This window comes from Eublepharis macularius, chromosome 8, assembly GCF_028583425.1.
Source record: "Eublepharis macularius isolate TG4126 chromosome 8, MPM_Emac_v1.0, whole genome shotgun sequence".
In the NCBI taxonomy this organism is placed as follows: Eukaryota; Metazoa; Chordata; class Lepidosauria; order Squamata; family Eublepharidae; genus Eublepharis; species Eublepharis macularius.
The window spans coordinates 105,201,995-105,228,515 of record NC_072797.1 but is presented as its reverse complement, the minus strand read 5'-3'; positions in this window follow the sequence as shown (position 1 = coordinate 105,228,515).

Genomic DNA, 26,521 nt, shown 5'->3' with positions numbered 1-26,521 from the left:
TATCTTAGTTGACTTAGATTGACTTCTACAATCACAGCTGGCTAGTTGTGGTAGCATCTAAGTGAAGGACTGCAGCAGAAGGCCACTGAATGGGCAACCCGGTCCACACATGCCTGGGTCCTCCTCAGTGTGGGTCTCCTTTAATAATTATTATTTCTAATTTTCACCCTAATCTACATAACATGAGCCTTTGTGGCATCCGAAGACTCAAAAGCTGGAGGAGACCCCCCTCCCTCTTCAATCCCATGTGTGTGCCTGCATTGATGTTGGGTGCTTGCACACAGAAAGGGAGGGAGGGATCTTTGGTTTCGTTTGTGGGAAGGGATGTAGAGGGAGGATGACCCTCCCTTTTCTCTATTTTTTACTAGTAATAGTGGGAGACTGGACAGGTCCATTAACCCAGGGCTGAATGAAAAAGGAGTTGAATTAAAGGCAAAATGAAGTTTGACAGAAAACAAAAAATCTAACCAGATTGGTCCTCCCATGTGCAACTGATCCGGAAACATAGCTAAGACCATGCATGGACCTCCTACTTTCTTTAGTCAAGTCACAGTGATGACATACTGGCACCAAAACAAAGGACAGCAGAAGAAGGCTACTGAATGGGAAACCGGTCCACACGTGCCTGGGTTCTCCTGAATGTGGCTCTTCTTTAATAATTGTTCATTATTTGCAATTTTTATCCTAATCTGCATAACATGAGCCTTTGTGGCAGCTGGGGACTTGGAGGCTGGAGGAGACCCCTCCCTCCTCAAACTTCTGCGTGCATGCCTGCATAGGTGCTGGTTGCTTGCAGGCCTTTCCTTTAATTGTGCTTAAAAGTGCGCAGAAAGAGATTGGTGAGGCGACGCCGATGGTGCTGTGCTGTCTGCTGCTCCCATCCCCAGTGCAAAGCAAGACTTTTGCTAATTGATCCCTACAAGGATGAACCACTCAATGCCAATGTCATTGCCTGGGAGGCACCAAAGATAAAATGTACTAATGTGCAACACATACATTTCTTTTCCCATCAATGGAGTTATGCTATGTTAGGGCTCAGTCCCTCCCCTTGGGGTCCAATTAGTTGGTTGCCATTAAGGAAAACAGTTACAGATGCTGCCACTGCCAGCCTGCGGTAAGACCCAAACCAAAATACACAAACTTTTCAGTGGAGGGGAGTTGTGATAGCTTCATTTCCTGAGTTCGTTTCACCGTTCCGGAAGCAGCTTTAACAAACTGACAAGTGATTTTGGAGTGCATTTCTGGCTTATTTGTTTTGTTTTGTATGTCCCTATAAAAACATTTCAAAGGTTCAGAAAATGTTGCAGAATATCCTCTATACATCAGGACACATCTACATAACTTATCTGCACCAGGCTGAACAAAGCTACCAGTCAAGTTGTGGCCCACCAAGTCCTTAACAATCCATCAGATAGGTCCATACCTTGTTGGCTTAAAGGTTCACAAACTCTGCAGTCTGAGCACAGGAAACAAGTACATATATTGTCCTGTGAGGCATGGTGAACTTTTTTTTTTGCCACAAGTATCTGTGTTGGGAAACCAGTGCACCTAAAATAAGCATTTGCACACACTTCACAACATCTGTTGATCACATTTTCCCTTGCCTTTCTTCCAAGGAGTTCAGAGCAGCCCACATGGTCCCTCCCCCATAGTTATTCTCACAATAATCCCTAGAATTAGGTTATGCTGAGAAAGTGATGGCTCAGATATTTATAGCTGAGTAAGGATTAGAACATGGTTCTTCCTAAATTCTAACCACTACACCTCACTGACTGTTATCAGAGATAACAGGATATATGTTGTCTTCTACTTGGAGATTTTCTCTACATAGGAGAACAGTCATGTATGAAAAGACACTCAGGAGTCTGAGAGAAGGTAAAGTTGTACAACACCTCTCCAGTGAGAAAAGCCTGCGAAATTCAACACTGCTTGAAGATAATTGATAAAAGCTCCACACTCTCACAGAATTTAATGTGAAGCATGACCTTTCTTAGAGTTCACACTATTAATTGTTGCTATCCTGCTTCTTAGCCTTTTTGTGCCTGAGAAGAGTGTGGGCACCGGGGCCATCCTGTTCAGCGGAGAGCAAGACAGAGAAGTTATGTTGCCATGGTGTGTAACTGCTTTTCCATAAATGTTTCAGTAAGGTCATGGCCTGGTTGATTAATTTCAAGAGTTCAGATTCATCTAGTGCTCTACAGACAGCTTACAGCAGATGTTCACTGAAGCCATTTCCTGCTGACTTATATCTCTCCTCTTTCCAACTACCTAATATATGGGAATGGTTGCACTGGACATAGTAAAAAGGTATTCAGTTACACTGAGGAGGTCAAGAAATTGTTTGGGCCCCATGGTACCTGTCAAACTGTATTCTTATGCTACTGTGACAGTATCATACACCAACATGCTTGGCTACTGGAAATATTTGTGCTGCTTTTCATCTCAGGCAGCACACCCAAGGGCCAGAATGTAATTCATTTGGCACAGGAGAAACAAAAAAGGACCAGATTTTTTTTTGCTTCAGCAACACTTTAGCACAAGGAGAAGTATGGTCACAGCAGCATGCTTCACCTCTGACCTATACACGATCTTCGGGAGGTCAGAACTAAACTGTATGAGTACATGTGTACCTAGGGCTCCTTTTCCAGCTCATGGTGAACTCCGATTTTCAGAGCTTCTGACTGTACAGAGAGAACCCTGTACATACACAATAAAACATTCATAGGTTCTGTTTCAATCTTCAGTAAAATACGTTGGTATGGATGGAGTGTGCTGCCATGCTCCTGCTCTTTCCCCATGCTCTTTTATTAAATGTGTTTCCAGGTAGTATGAAAATGGTTGAAAAATCCAATAATTTCTCAGTAACTGAATATGGCTGTTTTCACACGTACTATACTTGATCTACATTTCCTCCAAAACCTACATTTTCTAAACTCTTCACTTTTTAAAGAAGTGTGCTTTATAAAGAAGGATTGCTAGGCTTCCTATTAATCATAAGTGAAATCATACCCTGTCATTCCATTAAGTAGTGAGTGCCTTCTGGGAGTCTGTGAAAGTGAGTAAGAAACAGACATGGTTTCAAGGTTTTGTTTCCTATTGCCATCAATTCCAGCTATCCATTTTATTTCTGAACAAAAGTTCAAGTGAGAACCTTTTATTAAAAATCTGGAAATATGAATACTACAGGGATAACGACCAATTTGTTTAAATGAAAATTGGATATAGATCTCACATTTCAGTATTCATAAAAAATTTGACTCGAAATAAAATTCAAATTTTATTATAAAATGGAAAGCAAGTGAAAAGAGTCCTCAATATTACTTTATCATTGTTAAATGATGTAGGTACAAAACCTACTAATGTGTAGATAGAATAATGGAAACGAAGAAGTCAAGGTTGCCTTTGCACTTTCTTACAAAGAGGAAAGTCTCCCAGCATAACACATTCATGTTCCAGCACAACATCCTGTCAGAGCAAGCTAGGGAGGGGATTCTCAGTAGTCGTCGACTCGTCGTGTTTACAGGTGGGCACAAACCGAAATATGAACCAAAATTCATCACGATCCAAGCCGGTTCATGGTTCGTGAACTGGTGGCTCGTCAGAGCCCATTTCTGATGAACTGCCATGAACTTTAGGCTGGTTCATTTGGTTTGCTTTTTGGTTTGTCACTGCAGACAGCCTAGAGCCTATCAATCAGTTTCCTAGGCAATGGGGGGATGGGCTTTCTGCAGTCCCAGAAGTGATCTTCTGCTGCCCCGGAAGTGACGTTTTCACAAACCAAACTGTAAAGGAATTTTTTATGACCCTTAGTCTAAAGACCTATGTATGGCCATTATTGGAGCTGCCTGCTCACACAGAAGGCAAAAGCTTTTCTTTGTAAGCAGATTCCTTCTGACTAGAGATGGGCATGATCCGCATTACGATCGAAAAAAACCCACGATAATGGCAATCGCACAATTGTGACCCAGCGGATTGTGATCATCCACGGCCAACGATCCAGCGATCGGGAGAGGCCTGGATTGTTGTGTTCGGGCTCGGATCGGGGATCCAGACACTCAGGCGCCAGCAATCTTTTCCCCTGGCAATGGAGCCAGGGGAAAGCCTGAGCTCTGTTTGCCCTCCTTCTGTTGCCCTGGAAACCCGAATGGAAGCCCAGCTTTCTTTGATCAGCAGGGCTTCCTTCCAACCACAGAGCAGCAAAGCAGTCACAAGTTGGGAGAAGACACCCAGAGGGAGGGAGGGGGAAGGGGGTGTTCTGTAGCCATGGGCGCTCCAATCTCATCCCTGCAAACCCTGATAGGCAGCTCTGATGGCCAAACACAGACCTCCTGTGTTGCTGAATGGGACCTGAGGGGAGGCGGCTTGTCGCCGCCTCCCCATGCTCGCCAGGCCCGGTGGCCGCCACCACCACCCACCTTCCCACATAGCTGGGAATAGCAGCGCAGCCCGTTTTGGCCTTCACAATCCACGATCCATGGCTCGGGAACATGAGATGATCAGTGTGGATCGTTAATTCGGGATCGTTGCCAGCGCCGATCCATGATCAGCTGGATTGTTAATTTTTTTTAGATCGTGCCCATCTCTACTTCTGACACAGTTTAAAACACTGAACACTACAGGTCAGGAAGCCCTCTAGTAAGGATAATATCTCTCTTGTTTTGTTTTTTTGTACTCAAGAATTATCCTTGGATAAGCAGTCTCTCAGGAAGATACCCAAAATTCCTGTGTGGCACCCGATATTTAGCATGTTTATATTACAGAGAGATTTTACTGTCTTGTCAATCAGGCCTATTTTGGTGCCATGTCTCCTGAAGAATTTGATTCTGAATAATTGTTTGTATTAGCTTTTATTCTGTAAACAATTATCTTTGAAAGTATATACGATTCTCTGCTATGTCTGATCTTTATGCTCATGTCCTAACAAGGCATAGAATCTGGGCTTTATGAAATAAAGCTTATATTTCTTCATTGATCAGAGTTTGGTGTCTTAATTAATGGAGGGTGAAGGCTGTTAGGGAAAATAAAGTTAAAGCACAGTACTTTTTTAAAAAAAATCTGTAACACAAACAAACTGGTTTGTGAACTGGGGCAAGTTTATGGAAGTTCATGGCTCATGAAATGCGATGAACCACAAACTGCACAGTTTGGTATTTTCCCGGTTCGTGCCCACCTCTGATCTTGCCTGTGGTGTTCCTGAAGCTGGAAAGGAGCCTTGGTAAGTTTCTAAGGCCTTAGTACACTTTGATTTCTGCCATGTTGTTTATGTTCCTGTGTGCTACAACTAGGAAGACAACTATAGACCTCTACTCTTATTTCTGCCTTTTCTGTCTCTCATTCTCTAGGGCATACAGCTCTGGGCTTTAGTGCACACAATGGCTGGATCATGGCAGGCAGCAAAAGTGAAAGAGGCCACAAACAGTGGCAGACTTCCTCTGTCTCCTGCTCAGTAAAAGATAGCACTACCTACATGGTGACAGAGACACCATGTACTTCAAGAGTCTTTGTCTTGAAATGCGTGTGCTTCATTGACAAAGCAGCTTGGAATTTCAGAAATGGGTTTGGGCACAGTATTTTATTTCCTTCCTTCTTATCGCCCCGGTTCACCAAGTACAATTTAAATAAGCAAACTGAACCAAACAAATAACCCAGAATACTCTAAATCTTGAGTGGGCCCTGGACCCAGTGGCCTATCTGACTTCAGGCCTTCATGCTTAGCCACAGGCTTGTGCCAAAAGGCTTGTGCTTCTGGCCACATTCAGGCAAAGTGCCTGTGCGCATAGAAGAAACAAACTCAGACTGATTGTTATTCAGCTGCTGCTAGGAAGCTCTTGAAAGGTATTGCATCTTCTGTATTCCAAATTTATCTCTTATCCCATAGAAATTGTATGTATTTGAAATCAAAATAGGCTATTCTTTATGATTTCTGAGCCTCACTATTCATTCATTCAAATAGTCTGATTTATGAGATCAGCACAAAAGAAAGGGTTAATTCACTTATCTCCTTCCCTTCTATGAAATCTCTTCATCTTGTACAGTTCTAGTACTTGCTAATTACTTGCAGTAGGTTAGTGATATTAAAGTGGTTGTTAACTTTGATTATGTAGATGACAAAAGAAAAGTAGCTCTTTCATAGAAAGTGAACAACACTTGTGACTCAACTCTGAACACAGCAAGAAGATAGAATGCTGTTATGAAGAATGATGATTGCTTGAATTCTGTATCATTTGATCTGATCATAGATACTGCATCCAAAGCAAACTGAGTGGGAATAAGAAGCTTCAGTACCAGGGACTAGGAAGAAACCTTCAGACATGGGTTACCCTGTCCTATGCCCCAATCAGGGAACCCCGTGGTGCAGAGTACTGCAGCCCAAGCTCTGCTCATGATCTGAGTTCGATCCTGGTGGAAGCTGGGTTCAAATAGCTGGCTCAAGGTTGACTCAGCCTTTCATCCTTCCAAGGTCGGTAAAATGAGTACCCAGTTTCCTGGGGATAAAGTGTAGATGACTTGGGAAGGCAATGGCAAACCACCCTGTAAAAAGTCAGCCAAGAAAATGTCGTGATGTGACATTCCCCATGGGTCAGTAATGACTCGGTGCTTGCACAGGGGACAACCTTTACCTTACCTTTATGCCCCAAGCAGTCTCACCTAAGGATTCTACTAACTTCACAGCAAATACATGAATTGCGCAAACACACCTTATTTGCCAGCCATAACCACTGGAGAGCCAAGCCTTGGATCTCCTCACCTTGCTATACTCTACCTTTAGTAACTACTGAACAGCAGAGTAGCTGTAGTGTTCCAGTTTCATTCCCTTCTACCTTGCAAACCACTTGATTCTCCTTAAGGGAGAATCTTCAGAGTCCTGCTTGACAGGTCCTGCTTGACAGGTCTCACAACATACACGATAAAATCACTAAACAAAATGATTAAAATGAGCAACCATTAAAACCAGTCAATAAACCCCAGAAGCATCTAAGCACATAAAACTACAGAAAGCATAAAACATCGGGCAGCCCATTTGATCCTCATACCAGTGCTCAGGCTAGAAGCTGATTGTAAACACAATTAAAAAGATCAAATACCTAGTTAGAAACCTGGATAAAAAGAAATGTTGTGGCTTGGTGAGGGCATTCCAAAGGAGAGGGCATTCCAAAGATGAGGTGCCACTACTGAAAATGCCCCCTCTTTGGTCATCACCCACCAAATGGTGGGTGGCCATAGAGAGCAGGGCTTCTGAGAAGGACATTACCTGGTGGGCTGGATAGTACGGAAAGAGATGTTCCTTCAAATACCCTTGCCTCAACTGTTTAGGGTACTTTGAATTGTGCCCCCAAAAAGATGGATGGTTGAGTCAGGTAGTGAAAAGGCACACTGTGACTTATATAAAGTTGTGTGATAATGGACCTGTGTGACATAGTACTGATAGCATAGCACTGCATTATACTGTTTGAATATGTGAAAAGGTAACCAACAAAACAGAGTTAAGCTTCTCATGAATGACCAAATGGCTTGCTGAAATATTGGCTGCCTAGTCAACTGATGAGCTGAACACGAGCCGAACTGCTGAGCATTTGAGCATTTTTAATGTCAACTAAGTTTTGACATTATTCACATCTCCTGAAGAACTAAAGATCTTTATATTGGCCCTTTTCATTCCACAGTCCAAGGGCCTCAGGATTCATTTATTGGGCAGCTAACAAATGCAAATCTAGAACTATATCTTTAAGGCATAACTTTGCTAGTTTGTTGTGGCACATTAAAAACTCATTACGGCATAAACCTTCCAGAACTAAGCCTACTTTAGCAGGTTCATGAAACATTATTCACTTGGCAGATATATACATGAGTATGAGGAGAACATTTGTAAACTGTGGGACTGAAAGGGATAGATACTGTATTTGTATGCACAGTTCAAATATACATATAAATATAGAGAGACAAGGTATATATCTGCACACACATATATTTAATTATTTGCCAGCCCAGGATAATGCATTATGAATCTCATGAACTTGGTTCTAATCCATAGAAACTTTGCCACAAAGAAATCATTAGTCTCTAAGTAGCCACAGGTTTCTTTGTTATCTTTAAATTATATTCTTGTTTTCTTGCATCTTTTTTTCCGTTTCAGGATCATTCGAACCATGAAAATTATCCCTCTTCTGTTACATGCTGGGCTTGTTTTTGTCAGTGTGTGTTCCTAATCACTTGCCAATTACTTATGTAAATTGGAGGCACAGATGCTGATGAGCAGTCTTTACTGACAGATTCTGGGGACTTGCAAATTTTATACCTGCAGATTCCCCAAAACAATATGATGGGATTCAACCTCTCTCTGTCAGTTTTCTCTTTCTTTATGATTATTTTGTCTGTCTTTTTTTACTAATCTATTTTTTGAGAGAGATACCACCTACATTATTTTTTTTTAAAAAAAACAGCACTCTTTTTCCTCATTGTTTTTTCTCATTTTTTTCAGCTCCCAAAATGAACTCCAACATAATATAATAGGCACATCAAATAGATTATTTCACATTATTTATGAATCCTGCCTATTTTTAAAATGGATTGCAGAGACATTAAAAGTTGCCAGAGCTGCTTGGTAAGCCATGATTCCTTAGTGGTTTGTGGCATAGAGGCCATCAGACTTCTACAGAGGGCAATTAAATAGACTCCATGTTGTGGATATTTCCTGTGCACTAAACCTTATTTATCAGGCTTTTCTGTCACTTCTTTACACTGCTAGTTTACTGTGGGTCATTGCTCAGCAAAAGTTGATTTAATGTGCTGTTGACCCATGGTGTCTTGCTCTGAAGACATGTGGGAATTAGTGAAGGGGCAACGGCAATCAGTGTTAGTACAGTTCAAATGGTCCTAGGTGGTGCCCCTTGAGGAGTGTTCAGAGTGGAGCACAGCATAGATACATTGAACAGGAATTCTGGATGTCGTTTTTCTTTCCTAGGGTGTCAAATAGTGGTTAGTGGATGCACGCTAAATTTCTCTCTTATTTATTGTAACAAGCCATTTGTTACTGGATGAACAACACATGGAATAGAGCACCATAACAAAAATATCTAAATAAAAGGGGGAGGAGGGGAAATGGCTTTCCATTTGCCAAGATTCCAAAATAACAAATTGCAAAAAACAATATCCAGTGGAAGAGGGCAGAATTGTTCACCAATGCCTCCATGTTGATAAAAAAACATGTTTACCTCACTGAAAAGGAGCATGTTTTACTGCTACAGTTTCAGCAACACAAAAATTCTGGATGGATAGATGTCTTAAAACAACTCCTGGCTTGACAGCCATTCAGACAACCATATCTCCTTCTCTACAACTTCACTGTGTAGTAAAACTAGGCACATATGCACTTCCCACCACAACTTTCACTGCATATAAAATGGAATTCCTGAACACGTTAACTTGAAAGATGGATCTCCCTAACCCTTTACTCCAGCCTCCTTTTGAAAGTACTGTTTGTACTAAAGTATCAGGGAGAACCTCCAATAAATATATATATTGCTCCATTCATACTACATGGTGATGTACAATTTTTTGAAGCCATAGGAAAATATGACTTTTTCTCCAAGGATTTGGGGAAAGAGGATAGAAAGTTTTGGGGGAAATTGAAATATCTGTCATTCTTACATTTCTTTGAGACCTAAACTTGCTTTACCATGTTGAGAACATGAACTGTATTATATATTATTTACAGTGCAAGCCCTAAGTACACAATCCTAAGAGTAAGCAATATCAAATAGACCCAAGTAGAATTCTGAGTACAAGTAGAATTCTGCCTACAATTGCTATCTTAGTTAGCACAAGTTATATTGTTTAGTATTGACATCCTTCACATTTCCATGATCAGCGAGAAATTCCAGGGGCAGAACTAATAATAACAACAACATTTGATTTATATACTGCCCTTCAGGACAACTTAATGCTCGCTCAGAGCAGTTTACAAAGTACGTTGTTATTATCCCCACAACAATAATCACCCTGTGAGGTGGGTGGGACTGAGAGAGCTCTGGAAGAGCTGTGGCTGACCCAAGGTCACCCAGCTGGCTTCAAGTGGAGGAGTAGGGAATCAAACCTGGTTCTCCAGATTAGAGTCCTACTGCTCTTAACCACTACACCAAACTACCAGGTTTCTTTTCCTTTAGATGAGAGGGCTCCTCCAGTGCCACCCAATGTATCTGCTACATATACAGAGCATCAATGGAGGCAAACAGGTTTTCTTATTATAGGCAGATGGTCCTCCAGAGAGGAATTTAACACTCCCAGTTTCAACTAACTCCACTTAGAAACTTTCCCCCCATTCTTTTCACATTCTTTCTGTCCAGACCAATTGGAGAAAATGGTGGTTTCTCACAATCTGCCAATCACTCATTTCACATCCAAGCCCTACAGGTAGATTGCCCATTCAGGGCATCCACAGACATTAAAACCATTAACATTCTTTTGTCAAATCCTGGACTCTAATCAGACTTCACTTTGAGGCAAAATCATAGTGATAAACCCATTCACAGTAATCAGACAGCAAGCTCACAACAGTATAATTTCTGGAATTTAAATATATAAAATGCCTTAATTTTATTCAAACTGTGATAAGCTAGCAGATACAGCCAAAGATTTGATTGGCATCTTTCATTGGACAGTTAGGTATGCTTGTGAGTATGTGGGGGCGGGGAGGAATCCATGGAGTGCCACTGCTATGATTAGGGAACTTCTTATTGGTGATGGAATGAATGGGAATCCTGTGATGATGAAAGGAAGAGAAAGGGTGCTGGGGAAACAGAAGAGTCCCAGGTAAACAAATTAGGAATATGTGCAGATACCATACATTGGCTGCTTCTGACAACAAGCAGAAGAGAAGGTGGGAGATGCTGTTTAGGCAAACATTCACACTTACGGACAGTGTACATTCCACTCATGTCTTTACTTCCTTCACTGGCAAGAGTGGCTCATCTACCTGCATCTGAAGAGAGGACAGAAGGGACAAAGGCAGTCCAAGGAAGGAAAGGTTGAAAGTCTGACAACGTGACAAGCTCACATTGGCCAAGAATGTGGCCAAGAACACCAGTGGAAGTTCCTCTCCCCTAGTCTTATTTAACTTCTTCATAGGTGGCAAGAGCTAACTAGGAAGTACAACAATAAGCAACAGTGGTTGTTGTGGATTTTCCGGGTGGTATTGCCGTGGTCTTGGCATTGTAGTTCCTGACGTTTCGCCAGCAGCTGTGACTGGCATCTTCAGAGGTGTAGCACCGAAAGACAGGGATCTCTCAGTGTCAAACTGAGAGAGCAACAGGACTGCTGATAGCCCCCATGAGTTCCCAGGCAAAGATTCTATCCCCTCACTCCTCACACCAAGACCCAAATACCAAATGGAAACTAATCATAAAAGTAACTCCTGCATTAGACCCAAGGTCCAGGTCCAATTGACTAGGCTTATCCTTTGCCCCTCTTCCTTTAATTCTCTACCTTTCTCTTTCTCCCCACCTTTCTCTTTAATTCCCCAATTTAAATGTTAGGGGGTCATTTCCCACTCCTACATGTTGCTCAGTGCAAAACATTATTTTATTTAAATACTAGGTTGATACCCGTGCTTCGCTATGGGTATTTAGCCACTTTAAATCCTGTTATAATACTTATGGGTATGTAACATTTTTTTATTTGTGTGTGTGTGTTTTTTTTGAGTTGGCAACCCTAGAGAACTTTTAGAGGAAGACTGGGATGTGCCTTTTACCTCAGGACACATTCAATGACTCCCAATAGCAACTGCATACTGTTTAGAATGTGAGGAGTGAGGATCAATCAGGCTGCATACGCAAATGACCTCTGTGTTCCAACGGTCTCTGAGGGGGGGAGGATGAGGTGTTGAATGTTGTGAGCCCCAATCAGTCTGCATATGCAAATGACCTTGAAAGGCTTGCCCAATGAGGGAAGAGTGGCCAAGCTGGCAGTGGGTGGGAGTGCAAGCAGGCAGTTGTCTGCCAGCCACACAGGGAAGCTGTATACTTTTGGGAAAACACATTTTACCCCTTTTACCCTTTGGGGGCGAATTTCTTAAAATCCCTTCTTAGTGGGTGTTTACATCATGAAAGGAATGTTCTCCCCAAATTTCATGATTCTAGGTCCAGAGGTTTGGGCTGGGCAATGATGAGTCAGTTAGGACACTTGTCTTTATATATATAGAATAGAAGAAACATCATGAACAACTTGAGATAATATTCCTAACACAGGCTAAGATGTTCCACAAGTTCAAAATACTCCAAGATCAAAGTCTTGTGGCGTAGAAATATCCCCATAATTCATGGTCTTACACTGAATCACAAAAGGTACAGAAGGTAAAGTGAGTTTGACAGGAGATAAGTCCTGCTGTTTATTTATTTAGAATACTTCTATATTGCTCCTTCAGAGTTGTGCTCAAGGTGGCTTACAATTTTAAAAAGCTACTTAAAAACAAACCATTAATTTATTCTTAGAAATGCAGTTTCTGTACTCAGTGATGTTCTGGGGTCTTTTTTTCTTACCTCTCCTAATAAGTGATGTCAGGACTGATGCCAAGGAAAAAGTACACTTCTCTTAACTCAGCAGTGACATCAGTCAAGTGAGTCAGCCAACAACAGGAACAATTTCAGTAAAATAAATCAGCCAATGTGAATTGATATTTCAGTTCAGCAGAAGTCTGGTAGAACATGTTCTTTTCTTTGCCAACTCTTATCACACATGCAGCTTCTCAAATCACATCACTTGACATAGAAGATGAAGAAATCACAGATAAAGAAAAGGAGTCAAAAGTGGTGTTTTAGAAAGGACTTTTCTTCCATGTTGCAAGAACAATATGCTTGGCAAACTTCCAGACTGGACCAAACTCCTGAAGAATTTTTGAGTATTGCAACATCAAGTCTTAAGAGTGTTGTTTGTTTAGTAATCCAGTCAGTATAGCATTGCTGATAATACTACCAAGCAATCTTGGAATTAAGAGATTTGTGGCAGCCTGAATTGGCTGTAACAATATTCTTGAAATACTGCTTTACAACCTATGCAACTTATTATTCTGAAAAAACAATCCTGCCTCTATTTCTCCAAAGCTTGACAACATTTTCATTTCTGATCTCTGGGAGAAAATGGTGGTGGTGGTGGTGGTGGGGATTTAAAAATTAGAATATTTCCATTTCCCCCCACCACATCACCACTTAGACATTGTTTTCTGCAAACAGTGGGAAGGGATGGGGGTCAGAAGAGCATGTGTGAAGCTAAAACCTCTCTGTATATAGCAGAGAAGATATTGGGTTTATTTTCTGAACAGATATTCAGTGACCGTGGATTTAAGAATTTGTCATCATGACACCCTTTGTATTCCCCTCTGTTTACAAGAAGTAATATGTTCTTCATCTGTTTTCCATCTACTTTGTGTCTTATTTGTGGTTACTTCTCCCACAAACATTAAACTTGCGGCAGGAGTTGTCTGAAAGCCACACAGTCCCAATATGATGCGAATGCCCATTGTTTATTTGCTTCTAAAGAATCATCTTAAAGAACAGACTGTCGGAAAAGCTACCCTCAGTTATCCCATGGATAATGTACTTCCAGATGTAAGTGGCATTCCAAGGCAAACGCTCTCCATCTCAGCCTCAGGCTATCAACTTGCAGCTGAGCTTCTGCATTTAGTAGATGATCATTGTGGCCCCATTGTGGCAAAAGAGAGAATTCACCTATGGAACACCACCACCAGACTATCTCTAGGTGGCAAAAGCAGCAGGGGACTCCTGTTTGACATCGTTATAAGAATGTAGTTTGTGTGAGTCTATGTAGTGGCTTCCAAGATGACATCACTCTCTATGAGTGTGAAGCTTTTCTTGGAAGGGTCCCAAGTGTGCAATTAAATAAGGAAATAATCTAGCAGAATGGGAGGGAGAAACAGCAGCTGCAGCAGGTTTTCATTTGTTTAATCTTCATACACTTAAGGGAGTGTGCACGTTAGCTTAAGAACCACCTTCTGAAAACCTTTAGCCTAGACCTTATCATTTTACTTGCCGTATGTAACAATGCGTATTTCCTTTCCATTTCCTTTTGCTGACCCTTCAGTGTTATCTTTGGCTCTTCTACAAGCACACCATTAAGTGAATTTAATAATGGTTAAAAGGTACAGCAAACGGCTGATTAAAAAAAGAGAACTATTAAAGTATGTTTCTTAACTTGTGAAATTAGGCTTAATTAAAGAGCACAGAATGAGAGCTCCATTCTGATGTACCATGGTGACCGCTGATGAGTGAAATTCCCTGTAGGAAGAATCGTTGCAGATTCCACGAGATCCTGCAGGGAAATCAATGGAGTTTTAATCTGTATTGGATGCTGTTCCTGCAGAGAAGAATCTAACCATACCATTTGAAAGCTGCCGATTCAGCTTGGCAACAGAACATTTTCTTTTACAAGCTTCCTTTTTATTGTTGCAGAAATGTGGGCCACAGTGTGTTTTGAAACACTTGCTTTTATAAAGATCCTTTTCTATTTTTAGCAAAAGCCAGGGAAATAGAAGACAGTTTAATATTTTATGTAAGGTTAACCGCATGCAGCCTAAAGATTAATTTTTTTCTATCTGATCTTTTGAAGATTAAAAGAAATCCTTACATAATCCTTCACTGGCATCCATGCTGCATTTTCAAAATGTTGCTCTAATTATCCAAAGACTAGGACTTGTATATTGTCTAACATCATTTGATCATATCAAAACTAGTATTAGCCGAATGGTGTACTGAAAAATGCAGGGCATTGCCTGATTATAACTTCCAGAGGGGGCAGGAGTTCCTCAATATATACATGCTTTTTCTTGCAAGCTAGAGTTTCAGCACATTGGCAGGAGATTGTCACTTCCACACGTTGAAGTGTGACTGCTTCAAAGCTCACGTTAATTGTTTCAGAAGGGAAACAAATACATCACAGCATAATTTCATATGGAAATGGAAGCAGGAGCCATTTAGGTAGTTGATACTGTGTGAGTTACAGATAAACAAGGTACAAACGAAGAAATTAGGTAATTGGAATTTGAATAATAGACAACTCACTGCTAGAGGTTTGTGACCTTGTAGCTGGTGCCATTCCAGTATATCATTCATTATATGTATAATTATACTGGTTTACTTGTAGAGTAGGGGGAGAGGGGATTTTCCTGCATATATACGTATTCATCAGAGATATGTTTCTGGCTATCACTAAAATTTTCCTGCCATGGTACAGATATCCTTCTAAGGATGTGATGGGGAAATCCCACACCTCTGTGACAGCAAACCTCATGGCCAATCCAAGGCTGCTTTGGTCCTTTCTACCGACAGTCAAAACTTCATCTTATACGTACCTTGGCTTGCTTTGAGCAAGCACAATAAAGGTGTCCTGATAGCTTATGGCACATCTCCAACATATAGGATGCTGAAACATGGGCATACACATACATGCCCATGTTTCAGCATCCTATGTATTGGAGATATATCATCTGCTGCTGGTGGTAGACTTTGCTTTTGCTTTAAACATGAGATAGGCATGTTATGAGCTCAGCATTTACCCAAGCAGTGAGAAGTTGCAGGATCAGAACTGAGGTTTCCTCTGGATGAGACAGTACTGGAGACCTGTGATTCATCTACTACTTGTTTCATTGACAAATATGTAAATAGAATATAGGTGGAAACCAAAAGGTATTCTGACAAGGCAGCATCCTGATACTCCATGTCAAATATCCAGAAAGTATAAGAGAGAGTGATCCTGCTTTTAGCTCTGTTTGCATCAACTGGAAGACAAAGAACCTGAAAAGGAATTTTGCTTACGAGGCCACCACGATGACTAGGTACTATTACCCAATTTGACTTAATCCACTAAAATTCATCTCTATTAGAACCTATGCACAGTTGCTTGTGTATTTATTGTTTTGTGTCATATTTGGGGTGCTGGTACAAAGGACTATTCTCTTCTCTCTTTGCTGAAATTCCCAAGCCACACAAAAATTGCTGTTTTGGGTTGTTACTGTGATTTTCTGGTATGGTAATACAAATCCAAGGTGCCTGGGAATTACAAATGCTCCTCTGTGGAAATTCTGTGTTGTTTTTCATGTTCAGGTCCCTGCTGTTGGCAGTGCAGAAGGCATCTTGTTTTTCTGAGATTTTACTGATTTCCTGGGCAATTGGCCTGGGAAGTTGCTCCCAGCTGGCACAAATCAGGTACAGGGCTTGGCAGAGCTGCAGACCTGGCTCACTCCTCCTCCTTTTCCCCCTCCTTGGGGGGGGGGCTTTTTTCCTCTGCAAGTAGGATGGCTGCAGACATCTTGTTGAGGGGCCCATAGAATTGGACTCCCTGGTCCAATTCTCTTGAAACATGAGGCGGGGGCTGTCTTTTGTGGACAGGCAACCCTAGATCACTGCAATTGTGGTTGAAAAACAGCCACTTCAGCCAACCCAAGAAATGTCCTCTGCAGGGTTCTGGGACAAGTCAGAAAGAGGCAGGGAGGTTTTCTTCAAAGGAAGCATTCCTCTCTTTGTGAAAGGAAACAACAGACCACAACAAGGGATGGCAAATGCAGTTTTCATAGAAACATAGAGCTAGAATGGATCCAAGGGTCATCTAGTCCAACCCCCTGCACACTGCAGGAAATTTATAACTACCCCATTCCCTCACCATCCCCAGTGACCCCTGCTCTATGTCCGGAATGCTGAAGAAAAGTAAATGTTTTTATTGTCAGTCAGTCACTTTAAGAATAGCAAAATGAAATGAACATAGACAGGATTTTTTTTTTTAAGCTGGTGGCCAGCTATCACTCTCTTCCTAGGCTACTGGTCTACTTCCACCCCCCCCCTTCCAGGAATCAGTAGAGTGAACTGCAGCCATGCCAAGGGGTACCCACTTTGGGAATCTGTAAAATCAAACCTAAAATTCGGGAATCTTTACTAACAACAACAACATTTGATTTATATACTGCTCTTCAGGGCAACTTAACACCCACTCAGAGCGGTTTACAAAGTATGTTATCATTATCCCCACAGCAAACACCCTGTGAGGTGGGTGGGGCTGAGAAAGCTCCAGGAAGCTGTGACTGACCCAAGGTCACTCAGTTGGCTTCAAGTGGAAGAGTGGGGAACCAAACCCAGCTCTCCAGATTAGAGTCTGACTCCCGGCACTCCTAACCATTACAACAAACTAGATTAGTATTCTGTACAAATTTGTTGCCATTATTTTTATAAGCCACCCCAGACAAATACATTCCTCATTGAAAATAATGATCCTGAAACTCTGGAACCCAAAAAACCATATGGATTTGAATGTTGAACCAAGAATGTTTTACTCAACAATCAGCCATCAAATTATAGTGATTTTTTTTCTTGGAACACACCACTATATCCACTGGTGTTAGGGAGGCATTTGAACAACTGCTTTGTAGATAGGGTTGCCAGCTCCAAGTTCAAAACTTCCTGGAGATCTGGGGGGTGAAACCTGGAGAAACCTGGAGAAAGTGGGGTTTCGAGAGGAAAAGGACCTCGACATGGCATAATTCCATAGAGTCCACCCCTCCAAAGTAGCCATTTTCTCCAGGTGAACTGATCTCTGTGGCCTGGAGACCAGTTGTAATTCTGGGAGATCTCCAGCCACTACCTGGAGGCTGGCAACCCTATTGGTAGATCTATTTTCAATTGGATGCTTGCTACACTCAGCACCATTTTGTCCATGCAAGCCTGCTTGGATGATATACATAGAATATTTACAAAAGGCCTTAAAGTCACAGCCAGAAAACAAACACACACACACACTTTAAATCCAACCTGATAATGAATTCGGGGGAACTTGAAACCTTGCAAAGTTTTGCAATCGTTTTGGTTGTTCCTAATGACAGACAGTGCATGGCTCACATTTTTGGACGTTGTCTCTGTCTGTGTCTTTTCCAAACTACAAAGAGCTGTTTCTTCACACACACCTGGTCCATCCCCTCAGCTTGAGAAATAACACCTTCTCCCCCTGCTCTGATAGACATCTCATTCAAGAACACAGAAATATCAGATGCCCATCTCCTGACAATTAGTTTCTTTTTAAGAAACCTCAACAGACGTTTACGTATATTGACATACTTTTCTTATAGGCCCTGACACCCTTCAGGTGTCACTTTTGGAAAAAAAACCCACAGCAATAGACCAAAAATTCATCACAATATAATCTGTCTTCTCTCTCTCCTTTTCTATGTGCAGAAGTGGGTTTTTTTTCCAGAAGGAGGAGGATAAACACACAGTTTCCACCCAAGTCTTGAACTAAAGCCATCCATGGAGCACATGCAGCACCTTGTCTACAAGTAAATAGATGAAGCAGGGGGAGCCAAGGCATAATATGAGAGAGAGAGAGAGGTGTATTTCTGTGTAGACTGTTCTGAAATCATTTCCAGGAATCAAGCTAGAATTCTATTACATTATAAAAAGAAGTTTTAGCTAGGCAGGATATAGTGCACTCAACCATAACAAGTCATCATTAAATCTTCCTTTGACCTTGGATGTGTAATTCAGTGTCAAATTTTGTTTTCTGTACACTTACAAGAGAACCTTCAGCAATTTAGTGGGTTGATGTACAGAGAAAATACTTCTTTTCCTCCTTACCATTTTATTAGAAATATTACGAAGAAGGAAGTCCTTTGCTTTGCTTAGGAGCTCTGTAGAAATTCCAGGCAAAATAGGAATGCAGTTGTGTGGGTTAACCAGATTTTATTTTTCTCCCACAGCCTGGATTCTAAGATTGATTTGAGAGGAAGGGAACTAACTTTAGGTAACCAACACACCTGCATTTGTACATTACGAATAATGAGAGCGCTTCTAACTAGGGCTGTTTTCACACTCCTGTAGCCTCTGGAAAATCATGCAAAACTCACGGCATAAAGCATCTTCCTAGTGCGATTTCCCATCATGATCCCATTTAATGGTGTGATTTCTGACATCATTGCACTAGGAAGAATCTTCATGCCATGAGTTTTGCATGATTTTCCGGAGCGTTACGGTGTGTGTGAAAATGGCCCAGAAAAATATGTGCAAGAAATTAAGGCGAGCAAAGCACATACCCAGAGCTATTAGTGTTCATGCACACTCCAGTTTAATGTTGGTTAAATGCAGCCTAACTGAAGCGGAGCAGTTTGTAGGCAAGCACAGAAGGGTAGCCTAGTGGTTTCCATATTTTGTAAATCTTAGTCTTTGCTACAAGGTCCAAGTGTGGGGCACACAACTACTTTCCCTGACAGCGCTTAACATTTTGCAATATGACAATCCCTTTATGTAGCCCAATATAAAAAAAGTGGAATGTAATAAAACAACATAGTTAAAATGAATTGTGATTGCTGTAAGGTTCTCACAAACTGACCTATGTGGATGCATTAAATATGGGCCTAGAGAGTGAATTCTGCTCTGATTGTCGGTTTTATAAATGCATCCAATATATCCAAGTCTCATTTTGAGTAGCTGAATATAATATAAGGGGTATCTTGCTGGGTCAGACCAGTGGTCCATCTAGTTCAGCATCACACAGTGGCTAACCAGTTGCCTTACAGTGCCTGCCAACCAACAGGCCCCCAGAAGGAAGTCCTTCTCTGGAGACGTGTCTTAGTACTGCTATACAAACATTTATTGCTGTTGATGTGGAGACTCTCTTTTGTCATGGCTAGTAGCTACTGATGGGCAGGCATTTATCTCATCTCCCTTTAAAGCCATCTATGCTATTGGCCATTGCTATGTGTACTCGCATTGAATTCTACAATTTAATTATGAATTGAGTGAACAAGTACTTCCTGTTGTCCATCTGGAATCAATTGCCCATCAATTTCATTGGGTGCCTTTGAGTTCTAGCATTATGGGAGTGGAAGAAAAAGTTCAGTCTAGCCACTTTCTCCACCCTGTGTATAATTGTAAAACAATCTATTATGTACCCCCTTGGTTGCCTTTTTTTCTAGACTGAAAAGAGGACTAGTTGATTCAGATCGACTGAATATATTTTAAGACAACACTCTGTTTCTCCCCCTCTCCATGTGTTTCTATGTCTTTTGGGGGAATTTCTGTGCGTTTCACACACAAGGCTGCAAATTGAGAGTCATCATGAATAGAAAACAAGAGTTATTTCCCCCCCGTCCTTCATTCCACCTACCCCCCTTCCTTTAAGAACCATGAACTATAGGATAGACCTCATGAGATGAATAACCGTATACAGCCCCATATAGGTCCCAACATCACCCCCAGTCTGTAATACAGGAACAACACTACTGGCATGCCTTACACAGTGATCATGATTACTATACTAAGATAATATATATTACGTGCTTTGAGTATTCAGAAAAACGACTCTGTAACACATTCCCTGCTGCACCCCGCAAGCTGTATCAGAACAGATGGAGTAATGTAAAATTCACAATCAGTACTGAGTAACTCTAAAAATAATTAAATGACCTTAAAATACATTTAAAGAACCAGCCCTATCTGAAGCCAATTAGATAAAACAAACTTGAAGTTTCTAGGACATACAATTTTTGATGCATGGCATTATTAAAAGAAAAGTTAGAGCAACCATTAAACCTGTGAAATGCCACATACTTTTTATACTGGGTTTGCTCAAAGCCTTGCTCTGAAAAATATAGGTAAGAGACAAAAATAGAAAGAGGATTGGTTTAGTTAACAAACAGAAAGAAATGGGGTTAAATCTTTGAAAAAAGGATGATCCCCCCTGGGTCTCAAGTTGATCATATATTTGTATGTCTTCTGCATGATGATCTTGTGTGGAAATCTGCAAATGATACATTATTCTTGCATAATTACTCATCTTTAGGTAGGATGATCTGATTTCCATAGCTCTTTCCCATTCAGTTCAATGGAGATTTCAAAAGCTCTCCATTGCCTGGGATACAATCTGAAGACTTTCTGTTGAGTTTTCATTAACAAACTTTGAGCAAAGTGGTAGGAGCAGAGAAGTCCACTCCCCCCACCCCACCTCCACTTAATTAATTTTGTTTCAGTATCTGTAGAAACATGGACAGTGGAGGAATTTTCATTTTAATGTGCCAAAGGAAAGCATTTAAGCAACCTTGCAGTTTAATGACCCTGACCAATATGCTCTCAGGGCTTCCCTAATATTCCCTAAGCCTTGGAGATACGACGGGGACGGTGGGGATGCAGTTGTCCTTCCTGTGGCATTTACAGAACACTTTGTAAGTGAGCTGTAGCAGTTTGCTGGCTGGGATGGAAGAGAATTGGAGGGCAGGACCAGCCAAGGAATTCTGTCTATGCACTTCTGTGAACATAGCCAAGGCATGGTTGACGAAAAGTGACAAGAATGCTTTATTGATCCTTTCCCAATTCTTCATATTCAAAACACTGTTTTGATCTGTGTCCTAGCTGTTTAATTAATGAATACCAAGATTCCTATTGTAATGCTGCAACATCATTTCTCTTATGGCTATATTGTAAAATCAAGACTGCAAATTCATCACTTGGCAAACTGTGCCCACAAATTATATTTTTATCATCTGAGCAACATGGCATTAGGAGAAGCCTGAAAAAAGCCCCAAGCAACTGAGTATCCAACCCCTCCCCCCTTTTTAAGTTAAGGGAGAGTCACAACACTGTGACTTTTGTACATTCTACCCCTTTAAGCAAAATGTCTGTTCTGTTCCCTGATGGCAATCCACATTCCCTACTGATTGCTTCTTTATTTCCTTTATTTACAACTGAGGCTCATGTTCAAGGTGATTTGGAAATGGAGGTGGGGGACTCATTTCAAGAATCTGCCTCCTTCATCCCAGAACATGGTCTCATGACGTGAGGAGTCCAGTGAGAATGCTGTTTTGTTGGGGCAGCAGCATTTGAACATTTTGCTCTAGCAGAGATGCACTTTTTTGTACCAAGGAGACAATTCAAACCACACCAGAACAATCTGCTAGCGGCTAGAGGAATTTGCGTGAAAAGTACTTTGTAAGTTTCCCTGACCCTCCCCTCAGAACTCCACCACTAATTGCCTCTCTGGAATTTTTTTAAAAAATAGTTGGTATAGGAGTGCCCAATCAGCAAATACAGGGACAGGGAGGGGGGTGGTGGACACACTGGGTTCCAATGTTATGATGCATGTGCTGAAATTTTTTTTAAAGCAACTTCAGCTCCAGCCTCCGCAGAGGTGGCTTCAAACAGACACATCTCAACCGGAATGAGAAAGCAAGACATCAAATCACCTCAAGGTTGTGTGGTGCAGAATGCCAGGAGTCCAAGCCAATTCAGCCACAATCAGCCTGAATACTCAGAAGTGCCGGCTTAAATAGGGTTGCCAGCCTCCAGGTGGTAGTTGGAGATCTCCCAAAATTACAGCTGATCTCCAGGCCAAAGAGATCAGTTCCCCTGGAGAAAATGACTGCTCTGAAGGGTTGAACTCTATGGCATTATATCCCACTGAGGCCCCTCCCCTACCCAAACCCCATCCTCTTTAGACTCCACCCCCCAAATCTCCAGGAATTTCCCAATCTGGACCTGGCAATCCTAGGCTTAAATTGTGCCATGTGGAATGGGCCCAAGACTTTATAGTTCCTAGACTTTAACCTGAGATATCTAGTTTGGGCCTGTGACAATTGCCTCCCCAGGCACTTGGACTGGTCAGCCCACAGTGTCTGGTTTGGTTGGTTTCCCCTATCCACACATGATTCAGAGTGTTTTGATCTATTATGTTTATCTAAGCAACACTAATCTCTTAGCTAGGCCCCTACCAAGCCAAGCAACACCTATTTAAACTGTTAATCTCCTTTACACATAGGATTGCCAGCTGAACTGTGGAAAAATGTCCTCTCCCTTTAACAGAGGTCTAGTGGGCTGTTATCTATTAGATTATGTTATTTACCTCCCTGCCCTGAAAAGCTTCAACTGCCCATTTTCACACATGAATCCTATATTAAAGGAACGGGCCATTTTTCTCCAGGCTAGTTGGAAATCCTACTTACACAAGCAGTGTGTGTAGCAATTGGGGGGAAATGTTCTTCCAGCCAATTTGAAAAGAGATCAAAAATTCTTGTTTGGCCCCACAGTGACAATGCAAATGCCAGAGCTTTTTTTTTTTTTTTTGAAGGGAGCGAGGCCTAGTTGATAAGAGGCCTTCCATTGCCTTTCTCTAGTTGGACAAAGAGAACAGAGTATCAGGGCTTCCCAATCACTGGCATTTAAATAACACAGTTGTGTAACATAACATAAATTTATAATGTAAATGAGAAGCCAGAGACCTCATTTGAGTCCGGCACTAAGGTTCTACTATGATCATCATGACATATTTTATTTATGTATTTATGTCATTTATAATCCGCCTTTCTCACTGAGACTCAAGGCGGATTACTCAGTGTGAGATTAGTACAGTCAGTATCAAGGACAATTTCATAAACAATGCCATAGGGTAAATAAACACAAGTTTACAATTTTGAGCAGGAAGCTGTTTCTTAGTTCAAAGGCACATTAGTTTTGAATGCTGTTGGTCACTATTACTAACTCCTACCGAGGACAAGAAATACGTCATCCGTGAGACACAGTGCAGACCTGCTTTCTGCCCCTTTGCGATTCCTCTGTCTTTTAGAGGTGTGAGCATTCAGACGTCCATCCCACTTTACTTTTGTGCCCAGAAACTCTCCCTGCAGAAAACAGCAGCTAAGCAGCAGCATCCACACTTTTGAAACATGCCATTTAACCAGAAAATGAAAGTAGCCCTTCAATGCAAACTGGTCAAGTTAATGTTGCTGTAGGAAACTGAACTTTTTGCGCTGACTTTTTATGTTGGTATTTAAATAGTATCAGCTAGACTTGGAAGTTCACACTTCATTAAGGTAAATGCAGTGAAGGTTGATTTCCCACTTTACAGAAAGCAATGTTTGTCAGTGTAGAATGCACCAATTGGTTTGCAGACTTCTTTGGCACTAGGGCTATAATATAAAAGAGTTAGACCAATGATTAGTTTACTGCAGGACGTTCCACAATGCCGCTGGGTGCCAGGGGGGAAGAGAGAAAGAGAGACACAACCTTCTTCAAATGCAAAGCATTCCTTTTGAAAATGGCATGGCAAGTTTTAGTTTTAGTGTTTTGGAAACTGTTTGTTCAACAAGACATTTGTAACCTTCCAGTAAGTGATCCTAACAGTAGCCTTTGCCTAGGGCACACAAGGAGAATCAAAATGTCCTCCTACCCTCTGAACAGGAGGTTTGCCTGGGATTGAGCACAGTTGTGGAGATGAAGCTGGGCATCATTAAACCCTTTTAATTCTAACCAGATGCCCAAGCATATCTGCATTTGTGGGATAGATGTTTTTTGGCATAGAATCTAAATGAATTTAAATGACTACTCTAAGTGGGTTTTCTCAATAGCTTATAATGTACTGCTTATAATTTTCCCTCCAAATTTAACAAAGCCTTTTCATCAGGGCTATGTATATCTGTGCCAGATTTCAGGCTTGAATTTCAAGCCTTCAGTTTGTTCCAGCTCTGTTAGAAAGATGTGGTCACAATTTTTACAATGGGGGAAAAAAACCACATTTATTTTCTTCTCCCATCTCTTGCATAAAACTAGAAATAAATTTACTCAGTCATTTTTTTAAAAAGCAAAAAAACCCCAAAACCCTCCACCTTTCCTTCTCTTTATTTGTGTTGAAGGGGGTCAGGGACTCCAGGACCTTGAATCAAATAGCTCAGCTCTGATGCTGGGCTTAGCCAAGTGAATTTCCTCGTGTCCTCAGACCACAGAGCCCTCTTTGGATACACAAGGGAATAGGACACCATCAGTATGCAGGCAGTAGGAGGCTAGTAGACTGCCAGCCCTGCTATAAATGCAAAGAGACTGGCTTTTTAAAAAAAAACTCATCGTCAGAACATTGTCTTCACACCAGGTCCCAGCTTCTGTAGCACAAGCTTGTATCCTACCACTCCACTTAGCAAAGTCCTAAGCCTTCCTCCAGCCTAAGGAGCCTTCCTCCAACTTAACAGATGCTTCAAAGGTACATTACTGCCCAGTGAGAAGGAGAATATCCAGGCCTAGATGCAAGTATCACAGCTCATGCCACATCTTTAACCTGGCATGGAGAAATTCTAAATATTCAGAAGCCATGCCCACACAATACTATCCCATTGACTGAAATCAGGACTCCTACTCATTCCATCTCCATGTGTATGGATTCCACTATGAACTCCATGTAGTTCACAGTAGAACATATATTGAGCATTGGCTAAATGTCTATTAAAAGATGCCGCCTTGTATGCTTGGCAGGGTCAACAAAATAACCTCACTGACCAAAGTAACTTGTTTTGCTAGCAAAATCCAAAATGGCAGCTTTCAGAATCAATCAGGGTCACCTTCCTTAAGACTTAAATCCCACTAAGATCAATAATATTTTAGTGCATGTAATGATGCACAGAATTGCAATCCATATATTTAAGGGGGAGGAAACTTTGATTCTCTGTATATTAAAGTAAAAATCAATATGCCATAAAGTGAAATAAACCCTTTACTTTATCATGTTTATAAAAATGCCTGGGCCCATTGCAAGCATTGTCTGATGCTTTGGTATTAGGACTGTACTTAGTTGGCAATCAGAACATAGACTAACAATGCTGACAGTCTGCCACTATGTGTCACGTGTGAATTCAATAGGGAAGAATAGGACTGCATGAGATACGAGTCCCTTTCCACATATAGTAGTATAAGCCCTTGTCACAAGTTACAATGAATGCACATATGATCTGTGTACAAGGGACACTTGATTTTTATTTTTATGTGTGTTGGGTGATTCTCATGTTACATTCAATGCATGTACAGCTGAACATGTGATCTAAGGGTCACTCTAGACATTACTTCCTTCACGAGTTCGCCATGGAGCCAACCTGGGCTCTGCACAGACACACAGCAGCTCAGGGGAATGGCTTGTATAAAAAAGGAGAGCCAAATGCACTCAGAAAGCTGCTACTGGGGAGGGAAAACTCTTGCCTTTCTCCAAAGTATTTTCCCCATTCAAAAACTCTGTGTGCGCATGTGTGGGTGGGTGGATGTGTAGGGTGTGTGTGTGTGTTTCTGCTGCCGAATGTGCACACAATATCTTCACATGCAACAGCAGAAACCGGAAAACTCTCCTCCTGCCCACACTGTTTTTGCGTTGAGAAAAAAGCTCCAGAGAAAGGCAGGAGTTCTCCTTCCCCCAGTGGTACCTTTCTGAGCCCATTCGGGCTCTCTCTTTTTTTCAAGCCATTCCCCAGAGCTGCTGTGTGTCTACTCAGAGCCTGGGTGGCTCTGTGGGGAACTCATGAAGGAAGGAACATTTAGAGTGACCCTAAGTTTCATATTTATCCAGACATGGTTCCGGAACGTTGGCTCTTACAAACAGATGTATGCAAGTGAATGCAGGATATACATGTATTCACTGTCACTTGGGAACAGGGCTATAAACTTCTGTGAACTGTAATGTAATTCTGTTCTCCAGCAACTCCCACATGTAAGCTGACAACTGATCCTCTTTGGGT